We start from the raw sequence: 20,191 nt of genomic DNA, 5'->3' as shown, positions 1-20,191 counted from the left end.
ACTCAAACAAAATTAACTATTAACAATGTCTTCATTACACATCTTTGATCATATACTGTATGTGTATAAATACAGTAACAGTTGAATTCCTATAATAGGGCCCCTTTAAGCACTGACACATCTATAAAACTTAACCTGTTTCATTAATATCCAGTCAAAACCAGTAGTTCCCCAAAAAAAAATGTCCACTGCATTGGGAACAGACTAGGCCACAACAAGCTGGTGCAATATATTAAATCTGTTCATGCCATGTGAAATAAAGGCATTTTAATTTTTGCCTTTTTCTTTTGCTGGGTACTACTGGTTTTGACTGGATCTTAATGTATATTCACAAAGACTTCTCATGCATTGTTTTATTCAAAACCTGTTGCAATTTCTATGAGCACTGCAATCATTTTCGCACAGCATTATTTAATCTTTAAGGAAACACTATGTGGTTAATGTAACAGAACAACGCTGTGCGCATCCTTGTCAATATGTGAGAAAAAAAAAAAAGACCTGTTGCATTTCGGCGCTGAAAGCACTAAACCGACGCCGATACGCCACAAACAACAACAACAATAAAACTGACCTCTAAACACATGAAGTATAAGTATTCAAACAATACGAATCCACTTTCCTTGTTAAAACGAAGCACCTGTTTAACACAAGCCAGACCGAGGCTCTTTTTTCCATTCCGCCTCAGCCTTGTCGCTGACAAATAAAAACCTTGACAGTCTGTGTACCCTCACTGAGAGAGAGAATGGAGAATTACAATGTATAATGGAAAACCTTTCCGTTTCGCAGGGAAGAATTGAGAAAGAAGAAAAAAAAAAAAAAAAAAAACACTGTTGAAAGTCTTAAAACTGGTGGATTCTTTAAGTAGCTCAGAAGTTTTAGCTGCTGCAGCTATTGATTTTTCTTTCTCAACTTTATTACGATAGAGAGAAAAGGCTCAGAGGAAAACCTGAGTTGTATCTCTGTTAGCGGTAGAGCTAGTTCTGAAGTCAGTGTGTCTGTGTGTGTGTGTGTGTGTGTGTGTGTGTGTGAGTGTGTGTGAGTGAGTGTGTGTGTGTGTGAGGGAAAGAGAGAGAGAGAGAGAGAGAGGGAGAGCGAGTGATTGTGTGCATGTTCATGTTCTTAGCTATCTGCTCATCTATGTATTTGTTTTTGTTGTGGGGTAAAAACCTTGGATCTCCAAAATGTTGACCAACATGAATTTATCCAATTAATTCTTCAATTGAAGTTAAAACATGAACATTGCCAAAATTGGAGTTATAAGACTTTCACCTGATGATGATGATGCATACGTGTGTGTGTGTGTGTGTGTGTGTGTACCTGCAGAGAGTTGAGCAGGATGAAGATGTAGGCCATGACAATGGAGAAGGGCACCAGGACGCCACACAGCCAGGTCAGGCCCAGGATGGGCAGCAACACCAGGACCGCTTTCACCGCAGCCCTGCACACACACACACACACACACACACACACACACAAAAGCACAAAAACTCCCTGAGAACTGGCAGGACAACACACCAGATAAAATGCTGTCAACCAATGCCCAAAAATCCAATCCCCCCCCTTCCTCCCTCATCGTCCTGAACTGCATTCTGGGTTTCACAGCCTTTCGGTTCCTTCCTGGACCGAACAGCGGCTTTGGCCGGCCGGCCGTTCCAAACACAACAGAGAGAGCGGCTGGGAAGGCTCACCGGGTGACAACGTCCCACCTTAAATCCACCTTAATTCTGTTTAGAGTGGAATTAGCTTCCCGCTCAGGTGACCGCCAAACCGCACCAGCTGTGTGTGTGTTCGTGTGTGTGTGTGTGTGTGTGTGTGTGTGTGACACGGCGGGCAGTGGGCCCTAGTTTATTCAGCGGAGGAATGTGTTTGAGTTTCCACGCCGGCTGCCACCCAGGGACGCCCGGCGGTTCAAGGCCTGCATTGAAATCCCTCCACAGAGCGGCTACTGTGAGTCCCGGTGGGCCGAGGAGGTGAAACAACATTTACACTCTAACATTTAGATTTCCACTGATGGGGGCGAGCGCCGGCCCGCTGGGGGAAACCGACCCGAACGCACGCAGAAGAGCTTCACCCAGTCGGTGCTGACGGGTGAAGACAGGTGCCAAATAAGGAAGTGAACGACAATGGCAAAGACAGCAGTAACAAGATAAATCTAAAGTCTAATATTTTGCATTTACAAAATAAGTTTTTAAAAATAAATTATTCCAGCATTCCACCATCACAAGGGATAAGAACACCTTCCTTCTTAATGTTTTAGGGCTCATTCTTTGCCAAAATTATCAAAATTTGTATTAGGGTTCGACCAAAATGGGTATTTGAAGGTCAATACCAATACTGCTAATTTTGGATTGAAGCTGCTGAAAGCTGATATTTTATGATGATACTCAATATCTTTAATTTGACCCATTTTCATACCAAAAGAATCCCAAAAATGAAAACAAATATTCAGTGTTTTCCTCATAATTTCCTCATATTTTTTTTTCTTGTCAGAATGGAAAAGACCATGGGACACTAACAAGGTTCCATTGAAACCCAGGATATTATTATTATTATCATTATTATTATTATTATTATTATTATTATTATTATTATTATTATTATTATTATCATGTGCAATTCAAATTCAAACAAACTTACCAACCAACAAATTCAGCCTGTATCAGTTCAGGTTAAGGGCTTCCGAAAAACAACCAGTGTAGTATTGATCAATTCTACAGTAAATATTTAACCAATCAAACTGCATCATATCCATTATATATTCGAGTTGCACTGACACTGACTGGCCGACATAAGATATTTAATAAAAGAGCAATATCAGCCCAATATATCAGCAAACTGATCAGAATCCAATCAGAATACTTTCTATATCTTTTCAACACTTAAAGATCCTAAAACACCAGGACCAAACTAATTCAAACCATTACCATTTTTTATGTATAGCACTAATGCATTCCATACAATATTTATTCCTATGTTGTTTGATAAATGACGCTCACTGCTTTAAAATGACAAATCCAGTATAAAACCTTCCAGCTGCTTTTCATTTGACGGCCAGTGACTGCAGCCTGTCCGCTCCAAGGCCTGCAGCCTGGGAGAATGAAGACAGAGGGTGAATGCCGCCCCCTGGTGGTCGGTACCTGATCTGCTCGTAGGTCTGTTCCACAGGACTGGCACCCATGGCCAGCATGATGGACCGCCTCTTGGCTGTGGAGATGGTGATGACCACCACCCGGGTCAGTACCATGATGTTCACCTGGTGGGGGGGGGGGGGGGGGGCAAGGAGAGGAGAGGAGAGGAGGAAGGGAGAGAGATGAGAAAAGAGACGAGAAGAAGGAGGGGAAGGAAGGGTGACAGAGAGACAGAGAGATGAGAGGGGAGGAGATGGAAGGAGAGATGAGGAGAGGAGGAAAGAAGTACAGATGAGAGGAATTACAAAGTAAGAAGAAAAGGAAAGAGGGGATGAGAACAGTGGAGAGCAGAATAAAAGAGATGTAAGGAGAGGAAGGGAGGGTGGCAGAGAGATCGGTGGGGAGGAGATGGAACGAGAGATGGGGAAAGAAGAGGAGAGGAAACACAAAGCAAGAGGAAAAGGGAAAGAGGAGAGGAGAGGAGAGGAGAGGAGAGGAGAGGAGAGGAAGAAGGGAGAGAGATGGCAGATGGAAGAAGATGAGAGGAGAGAAAATACAAAGTGGGAAGAAATGGAAAGAGGAGAGGAGAGAACAGAGGAGGGGAGAAGAAGAAGGAAGGAGAGGAAGGGAGGCTGACAGAGAGACAGAGAGATGAGAGGGGAGGAGATGGAAGGAGAGATGAGGGGAGGAGAGGAAAGAAGTACAGATGAGCGGAAATACAAAGTAAGAAGAAAAGGAAAGAGGGGAGGATAACAGAGGAGAGCAGAAGAAAAGAGATGAGAGGAGAGGAAGGGAGGGTGGCAGGGAGATCGGTGGGGAGGAGACGGAACGAGAGATGAGGAGAGAAGAGGAGAGGAAACACAAAGCAAGAGGAAAAGGGAAAGAGGAGAGGAGAGGAGAGGAGAGGAGAGGAGAGGAGAGGAGAGGAGAGGAGAGGAGAGGAGAGGAGACACCAAGAACTCAGTCAGTATCTAAAACATCATTTTCCCACCTATTGCTGTGCTGGAATATTATGTAGTACATTGTGAAAAAAAGTCTTTTTGTTATTCCCTCATGTTACAGATACGATTAACAATAGCAGTGATACAGCTTCCATAGTCAGAGGTCAAGGCTGCAGTGAAATGATGGTTGAGTAGAGCAACTTACAATGAGTGCAACAGTACAATAACTACATCACCAACATTACAAGAAACCAATAATAAGGAGTGCAAAGGTCAGAGTCATGCCGCCATGATGAAAGATGCAATGAAAATCCCTGTTTCCCCAGAAATTGCTGTGTATGATAGAGAGGTGCTGAGCAAAGAAATAAGAGCCGGTGAGAAAAGATAGTAAGTTTTCTTGTTTTCAGACAATTTAGGTGCATTTTCAGTGCAAACGGACAAAAAAAGAATATGGGAAAGTAAAGAAATAAGAGGCAAACTGGACTAAATGAGGGTGTGACTGTCTGACCATGATGATGAAGATGACAGGCCCGGCGAAGCCCCAGATGACGCCGTTCTGGACACTGAGCCAACAGTGACCGTCGGCTGAGTATTTGCCCGAGGCCGACGCCAACGTGATGGTGACTATCAGCACCGGCAGACCTGGAGGGAGGGAGGGAGGGAGGGAGGGAGAGAGAGAGGGAGAGAGAGAGAAAAGAAGGAGGCAGAGAGTGACAGAGAGAGGGTGGAAGAGAGGGAGAAAGAGGAAGAGGGAGGGATGGAGGGGAAGAGAAGCCTCCAGTTAGTGATCATCATGAGGCAAACAACCCCAAATATAAGCAAAAATTAATTTTATTTTCAGAAAACCATTCATTTATGCTTCTTTTTCCTTAAGAGACCCTATCCTCATGTCACTTGCACCAGTTTGATACTACTAACTGTGAGGTATACTATGAATTTACATCAGAAGATTTAAGATTTATGTTTAAAAAAAAAGGTGGATTAAAAAAAAAGGTGTGTAAACGGAGTCTAAGTGGGTTTACGCTCCACTACTTTCCTGTTTCTGTTTATCTTCCTGCTCCAACGTCACCAAAACAAAATCCTGTACATCTATTGCAGTAGTGGAAAGTAACTAAGTACATTTACTCAAGTATTGTACTTAAGTACAATTTTGAGGTACTTGTACTTTACTTGAGTATTTCCATTTTTGCTACTTTGTACTTATTCTCCACTACATTTTAGAGGAAAATATTGTACTTTTTACTCTATTACATTTATTTCACAGCTATAATTACTGGTTACTTTTCAGATCAATATTTTATATTTAAAACATTTGATCATCTTTATAAAATAACTATAAAATAGTATTGTTATAGATTAGACTACCCAAAAGTATAGCTAAATTGTTAAGATTAACTTCACATTGACAACTTTAAAATGCTGCTTACATGTACATGTATGTCAATAAATAAGTATTAATATTCCAATAATTTATTAAAAATATAACTCTCTAAATGGGGACAGTTTGCATAATGAGTACGTTTACTTTGATACTCTAAGTACATTTTGCTGCCAATACTTATGTACTTTTACTTAAGTAAGATTTTGAATGCAGGACTTTTACTTGTAATGGAGTATCTTTACATTGTTGTATTGCTACTTTTACTTCTTAAGATCTCAGTACTTCTTCCACCACTGATCTACTGTACGAATATTGTATTGTATCTATTGTGCGAATAGAGTGATTTGGCCTCTGTCTTTGGCCACAGTACCCCAGCCGATGAGATAGTAGTACTTCATGTGTCGGTCCTCGCTCAGGTTGACGGTCACCACTTTGCTCCAGAGCAGCAGACCCTCCACCAGCATCCAGCTGAACGCCGCCATGAAGAAGAGGTGCAGCAGCGCCGCCACCAGCGTGCACGCCACCTGGGAACACCGACGCAGACAGGCAGGGAGGAAGGCAAACACATTTACATTTGGAACAGTAGAACAAGCTTCAATTCCTAGATCAACGACATTACAAGCAACCAATAGTGAGTGTTGCAGGAGTCAGAGTCACAGTACAGTTTTATCATACTTTTATCTTGTTTCTTATGTGTCTTTGTCCTTTTATTGCACTTTGATGACAATGTTTTTTTTTATCTTTCTTCTTATGTGTTCCCATCTCATGTTTTTTTTTTTTGCCTGAATGACGTGAAGCTCATGATCAAGAATTTCAATTAATTTTTATGTAAATTTAAAAAATAAATAAACTTGAAATTTGACAACAGAGCTGAATCATCAGTTTTAGGAAGTACATTTCCCATTCATTTTTCCCATATTGACTATTAACCATAATGTTTTAACAGTGTCATGTCGACTTTCCTTGAGCTATCAGATTGGGAAACCTCAGACATGAGGTCTTTTATTTTAAGGATGAGGAGAAGAAAATCCTTAGAAATCAGTTATCACTATTATAGGATTATAATATATTATAACATCATTTAGTATCACTGAATCGGTGACATCACTTGCAGTGCTCTATGGGATGAATAGTTTAATCATCCTTAAAAAACTTAATGTACACAGTCTTTTTCATTTTTCGTATATATTTTCTTATGAATTTATTGCCATGAGCTTGTGATTCATCTGCTGGTTAGTCAGTTCGAAGCTTAAAACTCTGTATTTTCTGTCTATGGAGGAAACGAATGGGAAATTTTCTTCTAGAACCTGGGCCGGTGAAAAAGGAGGCGAGCATGTTTCAGCTCTGCAGATGTCACAAAATATTCCTGAATGATCACCAGAATGATCATGTGTGAGATAGAACTGCTAGGAATAGAAAAATAAGGCTCAGGAGAAAGGTAGAAATGATTTTTTTTTTTTTTACATTACAGAGCAACTAATATGATATGGCAAAGGGGATGTGACGTATTTGAGTTTTTAACAGGCGACAGAAGATAGGGAATGACTGCTGTCCTGACACACACACACACACACACACACACACACACACTAGATGTCAGAGGTCAAATAAGTATAGGTCATTGATGGACTGCTGAGCGGCTGGTCATGATTGTGGTGATGAATGAATGAATGAGGTGGCAGCGGTCACTAATATCCCACTGACACCATAAACAATCCCACACTCACAACTTGCGTTTTGCTAAATTATGGATTATTATGTGAAAACTTTTAAGGATCTGAGAGGTTTGGATGGGTATAAACTAAGGAATTAATTGGAAATGTAATGCTTATTCTAGTCTGACATCGCCATTGGCTATCTATTTCTAGAAAACAAAAAAACAGTCAAGAGAATGAAGAGGAATATGTTAAATGGCTGGGTGGGAGAGGTGGTCCACTGTAAAAACTGCAAAAAAACATTCTCAAAAAACAAAAACAAACTCATTCAGGCTTCAAATCGTATTTCTCTTAAACCAAGAGAAAAATTCTGCCAATGTTTATAAGTCAGAATAAGGCAGATCACTACACTACTATCAAGAAAATGACTGAAACAGGTTGATTTGCATTGGAAACAAGTGAAATTATCTAACCCCACTGGCAGATTTTTTCACTTATTTTAAGAAAATTCCAATTATAGGACTCAATAATAGACTAAATGACTTGCTAAGATGGAGATTTTTTGCAGTGTCTAATGGTTAAATAGATCATCCTGTACCTAAAAAGTCTCAGGTTCAATCCCTGCAACAATCAAATGTGTCCATCAACAGCAACTCAACCTGTCAAAACGTCTTGAACCCACTGCCTGCTCATTGATTGTAGTTAGTCAGTTAAATGCCTAAAATGTAAATGACCAGAGCGTTGTGTTCAAAAAACCTGTCAATTGAAAAATCACCTCCCTGATGGTCCGCCAGTCTCTATCTATATATATATATGAAACCATTTGATGCATTTCCACCCAGCGGCCATCTGCCAGCGGGGGGTGACCCTCCCTGACGTGACCCGGGGTCAAAGGAGCAGGGGGTCAAACCAACTACAGGCCATCGACTGACCGCTGAGAGACCGGGCCATGTGTTCTGGCTGATGGATACGACATTAGCGGTCACTTATGTCACATTCAAACATGTCACTGCATTTGTTTTACTGGTGGCTTCGAATTTCGAATCCCATTAAGGCGGCTATTAGCAACACAGTGACGTGGGTTGTCATTTGAAAGCATGGGAAGGGGGAACACAAACAATATAAATAATAGCTTTTTGGCTATTTGAGGGGTCGACATCTAATAAAAGCTTGCACAAATCAATACTAGTGGGTTTTAAACCACATTTGGAATCAGTAAAACAGTGGAAACAGTAAACTAATAGAGTATTTCTCAAAATGACTGAAGTTTCATCAAATTAAGCAATCTAATATGGTGTCAGGGTATAAATGTAATGTAAATGGTCTGATAAATTCTGAAAGTGGATGTAGAAGAGGGGTTGGTTTTCTGGGATACCAGAATTTGCTACTGAGCCTTCTGGAGGTGTTATGGTGGACCAAGGAAACATCTGTAATCCCTACATAGCAGTAGTAGGAGTTGTAGTAGACAATATTTCTCAGAGGCAGAAATAATCTCATTGGTTGAGTTCAACCTTAATGGCCGAAGCCAAAGAACCAGCTAGCTGACTGGCAAACCTGGGTGGCAAAGAAGGAACTCTGGTCAAAATATAAATAAAAAAAATAAATGGCAATGATTTATTTTTTTTCATTCCTTCTTGACCAAGGCATTCATGATCTTCAGCAGCTAGCTAACTAGCTTACCTAGAGAGCTAGGTTAGTATGGCTAGCTTGAACTTGGAGACTCAGCTAGGCTAACTAGCTAACCTAGATCAGTGATTCTCAACCGTTTTCATATCAAGGACCCCTAATTTAGTCCACATTTGGGCCCGGACCCCCATTTGATAACATTTTGTCTCTCAGACCGAAATCTGAGAATATATTTATTGTTTGATATGATTTTGTCCAGAATTCCATGACTATCTGTATTGTAGGTAGAGAGATAACAGAGAAACTATGATCAAAACAGTCATTCTTCTACATTCTCTAATTGTGCTAACTTCTTGTAAATGAAATAATGCTGAAGTTTTACAGTTTTTCAATTTGCTGGGGACCCCCTGGAACTCTTTCAAGGACCCCTGGTGGTCCCCGGACCCCCCCGTTGAGAACCACTGACCTAGATAACTTAGTATGGATTGTATTTTTTCAGCTAGAGTGCTAGGCTTCATAATATTAGATTCCTCCTCTCTTACCTCTTTCTTTTTCACTGGACTGGATGTTACTGTGAAAATGTTTGGATAAGTAAAAGTCCAATATACCCCAATATAGCAGAGCATCAAATCATATGTATTGGTAGATGTTTGTCTGCCTGTACCTTGTTGTGTATGGCTGAGCCGCTGCAGAGCAGAACCACCTGGGCGCAGGTCAGAGCGATGAACAGGTTCTTATGGATGGACGTCCGGTCAGATTTGGGGATGCTGTGTAGAGAAAAGACAGGATGTGTTCAAGTCCTTTGATAGGTTTGTTCTAAGATGAGATATCCACCCTTTTTGATAAAAGTGACACATACTCTCACAAAAAGAATGACTACAGAAAAGTGAAGCAAATGATGGAACATTTTAAAGGACAGTAGGTCATCTGAGTCTTCGGTTGACAAGATAATAACACATTTAATGATCAGGACTTTTATATTTTGGAGATATTGAAAGATGGATTTCAGGAAATTATTTTTTAGAACATATTGAAACTTAGAATGTAACCATTAATTTGAATATATAAAAACCTTTTAAACCTTTTTAACCTTTTAATAATATCCAAGTGCCCTTCACAGTAAATGCCTCAGCCATTAATGGCACTTCTATGCTAAAACATATGAATCTTTTTTTTTTGGGAGCACACACACACACACACACACACACACACACACGCACACACACAGCCACACACACACTTAAACCTTCTTCTCACACATTTCTACACATGCTCTTCCCTGCATTACAGCTATTCTAATATTCTACATTTTCTTTGTGATTTTATGGATCTTCTTCTTCTAACATTTCCACCATTTCGTCTGTTGCTGCATCATTTCAATGTTATGTTAGCCAATCCGGTTCTCTCTTTGCTTGTCATTTTGAATTTTGTTTGTTTTGAATTTGAGTTTGTTTCTTTCTTCTTTTGTTCATTTTGAGGTGAGATGTTTTTATCTCTCCTGCACAAATTAGTAATTTGAATCTTTTCTTTGTGTTTCTTTTATCAGCATATTTTATCACGGGTTGCTTTATCACTTTTCTTCCATGTTTTATCGCTTTATAAATAAACTAAACTTGTAGCAGGATTCAATAGTAAGCTGGTACGGTATATACGGCTCAAGAGGCAGGGAGTCCTTAACATTAAACCCTCTGGAAACAGTAATACATACAGTATGAACCGTAAGAGAGAATCAGCTGGTTGAATGTTTCCACTTTGAGGTTTTTAGGAAGGAGAGCTTGAGCAGAATGGGAAATGGTTTGGAGAGGCAAATGACCTGAAGAGCCTCTCATCACCTCCTGATGGCTTCAGCCTATTTAGACTCATTTCATATCTGCATCACTGCTTGCGGCCGCCATAACTTCATGGTGTGACGGTGTGTGAGCATCTATGTTATGTGTGTACCTCTGCCTATTTGTGTGTAAATGTGTTGCCGTGCAATCAAGAACACACACACACACACGCACGCATGCACATTATGCTCCTGCGTGTGAAATGCATGTATGCGCTTCTGTGATTCAGGTCAGTCGTAAATCGCCCGGCGGCTCCTCTCTGGCTGATTGGGATCCCTCGGTGACCCTAATGTTAATTAACGGCTGCAGGATGCCGCCATAAACCTTCAGAGTGGACTCACACGCAGACAACACTAATTACTGGATTAGCACCGGTCAATACTCAGACTGTCTTAGGAACAGAGCAGCGGCGACCGGGGCACCGATAAGTGCCGTTATCTCTCTCTCTCTCTTTACATATATACTGTGAGGGAGAGAGCGTCACATCGCACTCCATGAGGAAATCTGGCAGTTTAATGTTGTCTGGCTTATCAAGAAAAATACACACCTTACAGAACATGACTTTCCAAATTGTTCGGGTGCACAGGTAGTTTCACCAAGCAGCTCTTATTTCAGTAAAATGTAAACTTTTACAGGTGGTTTGCCTGTTATTCCTTTGTATTTTTCCACCAATATACAAAGTATGCTGGTGGTAGCAAGCAGTGTGAATGAATTTTCAATGGCAATACTTTATGCATGATTATTAATACAGAAACTAAAACTGTGACATATAATAATAAGTGATTGATTGTGCAGCCCTGCTTCAAATAATAATTTCTTGAAGAACACAGAACCAAAGTAACCACAGTTTAAATCTGACCTCTGACTTCAAAACATAGTTTACATTTTCCCTAATCTATTCTATCTAGCATTTTCCAAATTGTTCGGGTGCACAGGTAGTTTCACCAAGCAGCTCGTATTTCAGTAAAATGTAAACTTTTACAGGTGGTTTGCCTGTTATTCCTTTGTATTTTTCCACCAATATACAATGTATGCTGGTGGTAGCAAGCATTTTCAAAGTTGGTATTTTGTGGATGTAAGTGCTACTTGGTGGATCATTATCAATATTATTTTTATTTATCAGTAGTAGTAGCAGTAGTAGTAGTAGTAGTAGTAGTAGTAGTAGTAGTAGTAGTAGTAGTAGTAGTAGTAGTAGTCGTCTGGGTTTCAGTGGGGAGTTTTAGTGTCCCATGATGGTCTAAATGCTGTTTCAGAGGCTTTTTGACAAGAATAAAATTCTGGTAAAACACATTGGTTGAACTTTAGTAATTATTCCTTAAAAACATACTTTTTGCATGTACATGTTTTTTACCTGACTGCAGTAATCTACCGGTAATTACTTAAATTTACAGTAACTTACTAATTTAGCTTATCGTGTAGACATGGAAGTCTCAAGTGTCTCAAAATCACATAATATCTGTAATATACAATATGTGTGGGTTTATTTTTACAGTTAACAGATACAACCACAGCTGTTGTGTAGCAGCAACAGACCTTGTGTTGTACTGAATTATTTAAGTATTGCTAGCGAGTTCTCAGTACAGATACAGTATGGTGTGTTTGCAAAGAGAAGTCGGTGTAGTGATGTGAAAAGGGGCTTAAACTGTCGTGTGTGTGTTGGCTCGTGTGTGTTGGCTCTAAGGGCTGAGAGCGGGCGGCCATGTTGGCTCCATGTTGCCACCAGTTTCACACGACTGTGATCAGCTACTCACTCCAGCACGGTGAACAGCATCAAGGTCACCACCAGCGCACACAGAGAGGCGCCCGAGCCGATGAACGTCAGCTTGGTCAAAATCTGCTCTTCCTCTGGACTCCACTGGGTGAGGGAGAGAGAGAGAGAGAGAGAGAGAGATAGAGAGAGGGGGACAGAGAGAGAGAGAGAGAGAGAGAACACAGAAACAATGATAGTCAGTAGACAGTGGAGGCACAGCAACACATACGCACACACACGCACACACATACACAATAATACATGGGAGGGGATGGAATTATTTTTCTGTTACTTAATTTTTTTTTTGTTGTTTAATAATTTAATTGATGATTAATCTCTTGTTACATGCAATATTGTTTGTTTGTGAACTGTCATGCCAATTAAAGCACCTTGAATTCAATTGAATTGAGAGAGAGAGGGACAGAGAGAGAGGGGGGGGGGCACAGAGAGAGAGGGGGGGGGGGCAGAGAGAGAGAGAGAGAGAGAAAGAGAGAGAGAGGGAGAGACAGAGACAGACAGAGAGACATAGAGTGTGTGTGTGTGTGTGGAGAGAGAGAGAGAGAGAGAGAGAGAGAGAGAGAGATAGACAGACAGACAGACAGAGAGATAGACAGAGATAGAGTGAGAGAGAGAGAGTGAGAGATAGAAAGAGAGAGAGAGAGACAGCTCAGAACAGCTCTGCTAATGCATTTTTCAGTAGGATAGACACACTCAGAGTGACACCTGCTGGTTCATATGGTGTACTGCATCGCCTATCCATATCTGTGTGTTTAAAGGTCAAAGATCATGACTAGGGTTTAGATTTCACATCAACAAAAAATACTGTAAATTCTATTAAATCATGTACTATTCATTTCTGTGCAAAATACTTTTGACCAGGAAGGACATAAACTTTGAAGTCGTGTTTCTAAGTTTCACCACTCATGCTGTTGCTGCTCGTTGGTTTTGCAGGACGGGACTGTATTTTGTAAAATATGTAATATTTATAATATGTAAAATTATAATACTGATATATAGAATTGAATTAATCACAAGTATTAGCTTCAATGATTTGAGCAACAAAATAATTAATTGCACTTAACTTGCATCTTACATCAACATCTTGACCACGCTCTACTAAAGCTTTAACTTAGTCAGTGCCGATATGACAATACTTGATGCATGATTATTAATAGAGAAACTAAAACTGTGACATATAATAATAAGTGATTGATTGTGCAGCCCTGCTTCAAATAATAATTTCTTGAAGAACACAGAACCAAAGTAACCACAGTTTAAATCTGAGCTCTGACTTCAAAACACAGTTACCTTTCCCTAATCTAGTCTCTAATTCAATTCAGCATCAGTCTGTGAATGAACAGATGAATGTTTCCTGTCTCACCTTGGACTCCAGGTAATTCATCAGCACCGCAAAGTTGGTGGTGTGGTACACAGACAGGAAGTGACATCAGAGCCTGCAAAGGTCACCCTGCAGCCCTCGTTGGACCAGCTGTTGGCATGACCACGCCTATACAGCCACACACACACACACACACACACACACACACACGATCAACATACAATAACTAAGTAGAGTCATTTGGGTTTAAACATGAAGAATTGAATATATATGAAGGTGAACATGAAAGTTTCATTCCCAAACACTGTTTATCCATTTTGTAAAATAAATAAATAACATGAAGTTCATTTCAAGTTTCATTTCACTTTTCAATTTCATATTTTGAAATGCATATGCTGAAATATTAAATCTTTTAAAAAGTAGGCCCACTATCATTTATTTAAATGTGTCAGCCATTCCTATCAATCATTTCATAGGAGTAGTCCAAGTTTTCCAAGTGGTGCATATCTCATTTTGGAATGAAACTCTTCATTTATACCAGTCGTTCTCAACGAGGGGTCCGCAGACCACCAGGGGTCCTTGAGGGGGTTCCAGGGGGTCCCCAGTCAAATTGATGAATTTGTTAAACTTCACCGTTATTTTCATTTACAGGAAGTTAACACAATTAGAGAATGTAGAAGAATGACTGTTTTGATCATAGTTTCACTGTTATCTCTCTACCTACAATACAGACAGTCATGGAATTCTCAAAATCATATCTAGCAATAAAAGATATTGTCAGATTTGGGTCCGAGAGACAAAATCTCATCAAATGGAGGTCCGTGGCCCTAATGTGGACTAAATTAGGGGTCCTTGATATGAAAAAGGTTGAGAATCACTGATTTATACTATATACACTACTATATTTGATTGTTTTGTTAAAATTGAGATATCCAGCATTTGAAAGAGTGACACCAGTTCTCAAAAATAAATGATAGGACAAAATAACTGGATAAATGGGTTTTGGAGATGACCTCTTCATACATATTTTTCTAAAATGTATCATTCCTGTTGCTGCTGGTCAAACTTACATCAGGCTGAAATTCCAGAAGGCACAAACAGGCGTGACTCGCTGTGAATACTCCACCTAGAAACAGAAACACATGTTTTCACTCCCCGTGTCTCTCTCTGTCTGTCTGTTTCTCTCTCTCTATATTACCTTGGACTCCAACCAGCCAAAAGCAACATGGATGAGAGCCAGCCGTTACTCGCCTGGAGACAAAACCCCCTCTGCCAAATCTCTAAATGTGAAATACAGTACATGCCGGGTTAATGACGTGCTGCGTCGGAGGAGTTTATGTAAAAACGGTGTGTTTTCTTTACCATTACTCATTCGCTATTCTCAAAGCCTGATTGCTGTTTCCAAAATGGCTGCCATTGGCGTGAATTTAAGTTTTGAAGCCAGAACTAAATGTTTTGAGGCTCTGGAGACAAAACTTTGGACCAAAACTAAACTGCAAAAAAGCATCCATCTTAACAAGGGATTTGTATTGAGTCACAAAGTCTTATTTTTGTTACAGCTGCACTCGGCAAGATGTGTATGTAAAGTAAAAATAAACCTGAATTATCACGCTTAATTACAAATTGAGACGCCATAGATTGTGTGACAAATCAAAAATACACTCCTCTTGTCTGTCTGAAACATAAAGTGGAGCTGCAGAAGCGAAGAGAGTTTCATCCCACCTGACTGAGATGCCGCAGATTCGCCCTATTGGCCCAAATATAATTCTGGTGTCTGGTGCGGAGGAAGTGACAAGTGAAATTAAAGAGCGAAACACAAAATCTTCTCCTGAACAGCAGCAAGGGAGCGATCCGTCCAGAGAAAGTTGGACTAAACATAAGCGTGTTATGCTCGGGTGGCGGACGGATGGATGGGCGGATGACTTTGCTTTCAATGCCAGCGACCGGAGTTCAATTTTCAGCTTCTACTGTGAGTCACATTTTAATTTTTAGCAGACGTTTTTCCTATTTAACCGACCAAAGCCTTTCCCCAACCTTCACCAAGTTGTTTTAGTTGCCTAAACTTAACCGTTAGCCGAAAATGCCGTGTCTAATTCATGTTCAAGTCCAGTTTGTGGTGGAGGAGCGTAATTTTCACATCATTTGTATCCACAGCGTGTAAATCTGTGTTTCAGAGTTCATGCTCATTTCGATACGATACGATATGATACGATAGGACTTTATTGTCAGATTCCTCTGAAATTTGTCATGCTTCATAGCAGCTCCGTTCAGAATAAACACAATGACATGATATTGCACATAAAATACATAACCACACCACATTCAATTACATATAAACATCCGAATAGCACATAAATAGCAGATAAAGAGCACAGGGACCCTCAGTTACCCCCATATTGCGCTACGCCGCTGTATTGCACTCTCCACCCAAAATCCTAATTTTACACCTCACCAGTATAATTATAATTACTGCACAGGAGTCAGGACTTTTTATGAGATCACGTTAGATTCCTGGGTAACGAAGTTGCCCTGTGCAGCTTTAAAATGAAAAATCTGCAAATTGGGTTTCTTGATCAATTAACAATATCGTCAAATAAGGCAGATCACTCCACTACTGTCCAGATCGTTTGGTTTTTCTAACTAATAATAATAATTTAACCAGGAATGATTGACTGATCATCCATGATTTATTTCAGCACTGCACCGCTTCATGTTCATGCAGTTCCACACTTTCACACCTGGAAGCTGCCCAGAATAAACACATTTTTCTACTGCTGGACCCTGAGCTGCTCTACTGGAACAGTTAGGAATGAAGTGCCTTGCTCAACGACACACTGGCAGCTGCTGCTGAGGGAGGGAAGACTGTTTCTCAATGTCTCTTGATTCAAGGAAATTCTTGGAACAAGTTAACTTGCAGTGAACTCATCTCTCCCCAATGGCATTTTTTTTTTTTTTTTTTTCAGAAAAATATTATTTAAAAACTCAACACTGGATTAAATGGGTTATGAAGATGGACATTTTGTGCAGTGTAGGAAATCCTTCCTAACTCCCAAATCACACAACACACTGCTTGAGTTGGACCCCACCCATACATTATGTAGCAGGCCAGACATGGAGAGAGAGAGAGCGGACTGTACCATGTGTGGGAGGAGAGGGAGCAAAATTCCTACTATTCTAACAGTAGGAATTTTGCTGAAATTTTTTTGATGTCCATCCTGTTTCTTCAAATTTTATACATTATATATATATATTTTTTTTTTCCACTATCTGTCTTTGTTGTATGAAAACTCATTTCATTATAAGATAAATTACTCTTTGTGAAATATCTGAAGAGTTTTGTTCCAAAATTAGATTTCCACCTCTTGTGACTCCTCCTCTTACAAAATGATTGATAGCACAAAATTGAAACCAATTACCATATTTTTTAAAAGATATGAGGTATCTTAAGTCTTTGCTTATCAACATAACACTTTAACAGACTGCATCCTATACAGTTTATTTTGAGAAATTGAATGTTAAACGTTGGGCAATCATTTTCTTCCATAATGGATGTACAGCATTTTAGAATAAAACTCTTCATTTATACATTTATCTCAATAAAATGCCTTTAAGCTACATGAAAACGTATCCTGATTTTGTTATAATCTTACAATCAACTGTATTTTAAAGTTTTTCAATACTTTTTGAAGCCCTTAAATGGATTTCAATACCAATACCAGTACCGATATTTTTTTTTCTATAACCAGTTTTAGTTGGACTCTACCCATACATGTGTATAATGCAGCAGCTTGGAGAGTGAGAGTGGACTGTACCACGTGTGAGGAGGAGAGGGTGAACTGGACGGCCACAGGGACGCTCCGGGCCTTGGCGGCGTCTCGCACGCTGGCTGATATGACAGCAGAGGACAAGTGACCTGGGACAACACTGGAGAGACAGACGAGGGTTACTGCCACTTACACCCGCCATGTAAGTTACAGGTTAGAAGTCATAAACGACTGAAGAACTTCATTCCAGTTCGTTTTCTTTGGTCCAAACCATAGTGGAAAAGTCTATTTTGTGTATTTGATTTGTTTAGGTTCACACTCATCAAATACTAGTGAATCAGGGCTTGTAAACATAAGTCACATGACTCACAAGTAGCTTGTTTATTGGACAGAGTTTTGGTCACCTGTCATCCTGCAAGGTGGCGGGCGGGAGTCAAAACAAATCTGATTCCAGTCCCTGTAACTTTCCTGTAATTTTAAGACCCTGACCTACAAAATACAGTGTTTCCCACACATAGACTTTAGTTGGGCGGGCCGCCCAGGTATATTAACGGCCGCCAAAGTATATTTGGCGACCCATTTCAGCATCCGCCATCGATTAACTAGTGGACAATCTCCCCTCGCTCTAAGTTACCCCTCCAGGGTTTCCCACACATATAAAACTTTGTAGCAGGCCGCCACAATATCAGCACTGACCGCCACAAATTTGATTTTTTTCACTATTTAATCATAGAACTGTGTGTAGCGTATTTATTCGCTCAGCCCCTAATTGCTCCACGCGATCTCTCTCTCTTGCTCTCTCTCTTTCTCTCTCTCTCGCTTGCTCTCTCTGTTGCTCCCCCTCTCTCTCTCTCTGTTGCTCGGTCTCTGTCTCTCTCTCTCTCTCTCTCGCTCACTTGCTCTCTCACCGGACCCGTCTGTTCGCCTCACACTGCACACGCGTGAGGGATACCCCCCCACCCCCCGCCCACCCCCCCGTTGCCAACCCACCTACCACCACAAATACATTTGAATTCTGTGGAAACACTGAAATAGTCATGTTTTGAGGATGGATTCATCTGTTTTTTTTGCAAAAGTTATTAACTTATAAAGTTATAACTTATAAAGACAAAATTTGAACATTGACTTCCAGACTTTGTGTCCATTAGAGTTTGACTCAGGCTTGGAAATTTGACCCAAGCCCGAATCCAACCCAAATACGAGCACAGTTCTTACTTTTCTCCTGATGAATTGTAGTAATCTAGTAACAACTAATTTATCAACTGCAGGGCTATTAAGTGAGAAATTCAGTTCGACCCAACCTCAGCCTGATGGGTTTGTTCGGTTTAGTTATGAATATCAACCTCTAGTGTCATTTATTTCAGCTACTAGAAAACTACTAGAAACTACTTTTGAAGAAGAGTAGAAAAGGAGACAACAGGTAGACTGGCACCAACCTTTTCCCTTCCTCCTGGTGTTTTTTGGGCGGAGGCTCCTGTGCCGGTCCGGACTGGATCTCATTCAGGCGGCTGTAGTAGGTGTGAATGAACATCACCTCCTCAAATCCTGATTGGACGGGAAGGAGGAGAGGAGCAACTTTGTTTTCAGCTTGAACTTTAAGTTACATCTCAATTTCATTCCATTTCATACGTCCATATATTTTTAAAAGTGTACATATCATACATATTTTTATCTTATTGTATTGAATTATTTTATTATACTCTGTCTCTTTATATTTTCTATTACTTCTTATTGATGGTCACTAGTGTACTGCATTTGTTTACTTTGTTTACTTGTTGCTGTTTTCTTATGCCAACCTTGAAAGTTTGAATAGGTACATATGCTTTTTTTCTTCACATTCATACATTCACACACATTCACACCTGTTGGCTGCTCATCTGCACTGTAATATTTTTTTTATTTATATATTTGTTTTTATTTTCTTTTAAATGTGATTTTAATGCACTTTTCTAATCCTCTTGCACTGTCTTTTCTTTTCTTTTATCTTTCTATTTTCACTTGATTTGAACTGCACTAGTTTACTTTTTAAGTCTTTTATCCTGTGGATCTCCTGTCTGTACTTTTGCACTTTTTAATTGTAAATTTTTTACCTTTTACTGTATTTTCTATTACTCTGTAAAGCACTTTGAATTGCCTGTGGCTGTGTGTGTGTATTTCCTACCCAGTGTGTGTAGGATCTCAGCATCATGCATGTGTACAAAGACATGCATAGAAGCCTGCATGCATTCATCTGTGTGTCAGTTCCCAACTAAATGTGTAGCCTCTACGCATTTTCATCTGTGTGTGTGTGTGTGTGTGTGTGTGTGTGTGTCCGTGTCCTACCCAGCTTGTGTATCCTCCGGACCTCGGTGTCGGGGATCAGCAGCTCTTCCTGGCTGCTGCTGCTGGCGGTGTGAGAGCCGAGCGCCGACGGCTTGAAGACCCGACTGCCGCTCCGCTCCGACAGCTGCTGCCACTCCATGTTCACATCTGACCACAGAGACAGCAGAGGACATAATGATACGATAATCATCTTTATTTAAGGCAAGGCAAGGCGATTTTATTTATATAGCACCATTCAGACACAAGGCAATTCAAAGTGCTTTACAAGGGCTTAGAAATACATTGAAAATAGGACATTAAGATGACATTAAGATTGCATTTAAAGGACATTAAAAGCAAGAAGCCAAAAAGACATTAAAATTGCATTTAAAAGACGATAAAAACAAAAACAAGCAAATAAATAGTTAAAGATTAAAAAGAAGTTACGTATTTAATTTATTGGAAAGCCGCAGTAAA

General features: G+C 40.1%; 1 pseudogene; it reads right to left on the bottom strand.

The window, feature by feature from the left end:
• The window catches only part of LOC139660213 (adhesion G protein-coupled receptor D2-like), a 60,133-nt pseudogene extending 40,251 nt beyond the window's left edge, over positions 1-19,882 (bottom strand).
• Between the last annotated feature and the right edge of the window lie 309 nt (positions 19,883-20,191).

This window comes from Centroberyx affinis, unplaced genomic scaffold, assembly GCF_046629955.1.
Source record: "Centroberyx affinis isolate AG114_WGS23_722 - 3 ecotype Tasmania unplaced genomic scaffold, CSIRO-AGI_Caff_v1 ptg003250l_1, whole genome shotgun sequence".
In the NCBI taxonomy this organism is placed as follows: Eukaryota; Metazoa; Chordata; class Actinopteri; order Beryciformes; family Berycidae; genus Centroberyx; species Centroberyx affinis.
Note: the sequence above shows the minus strand (reverse complement) of the source record. Positions and strands in the feature narration are given on the sequence as shown.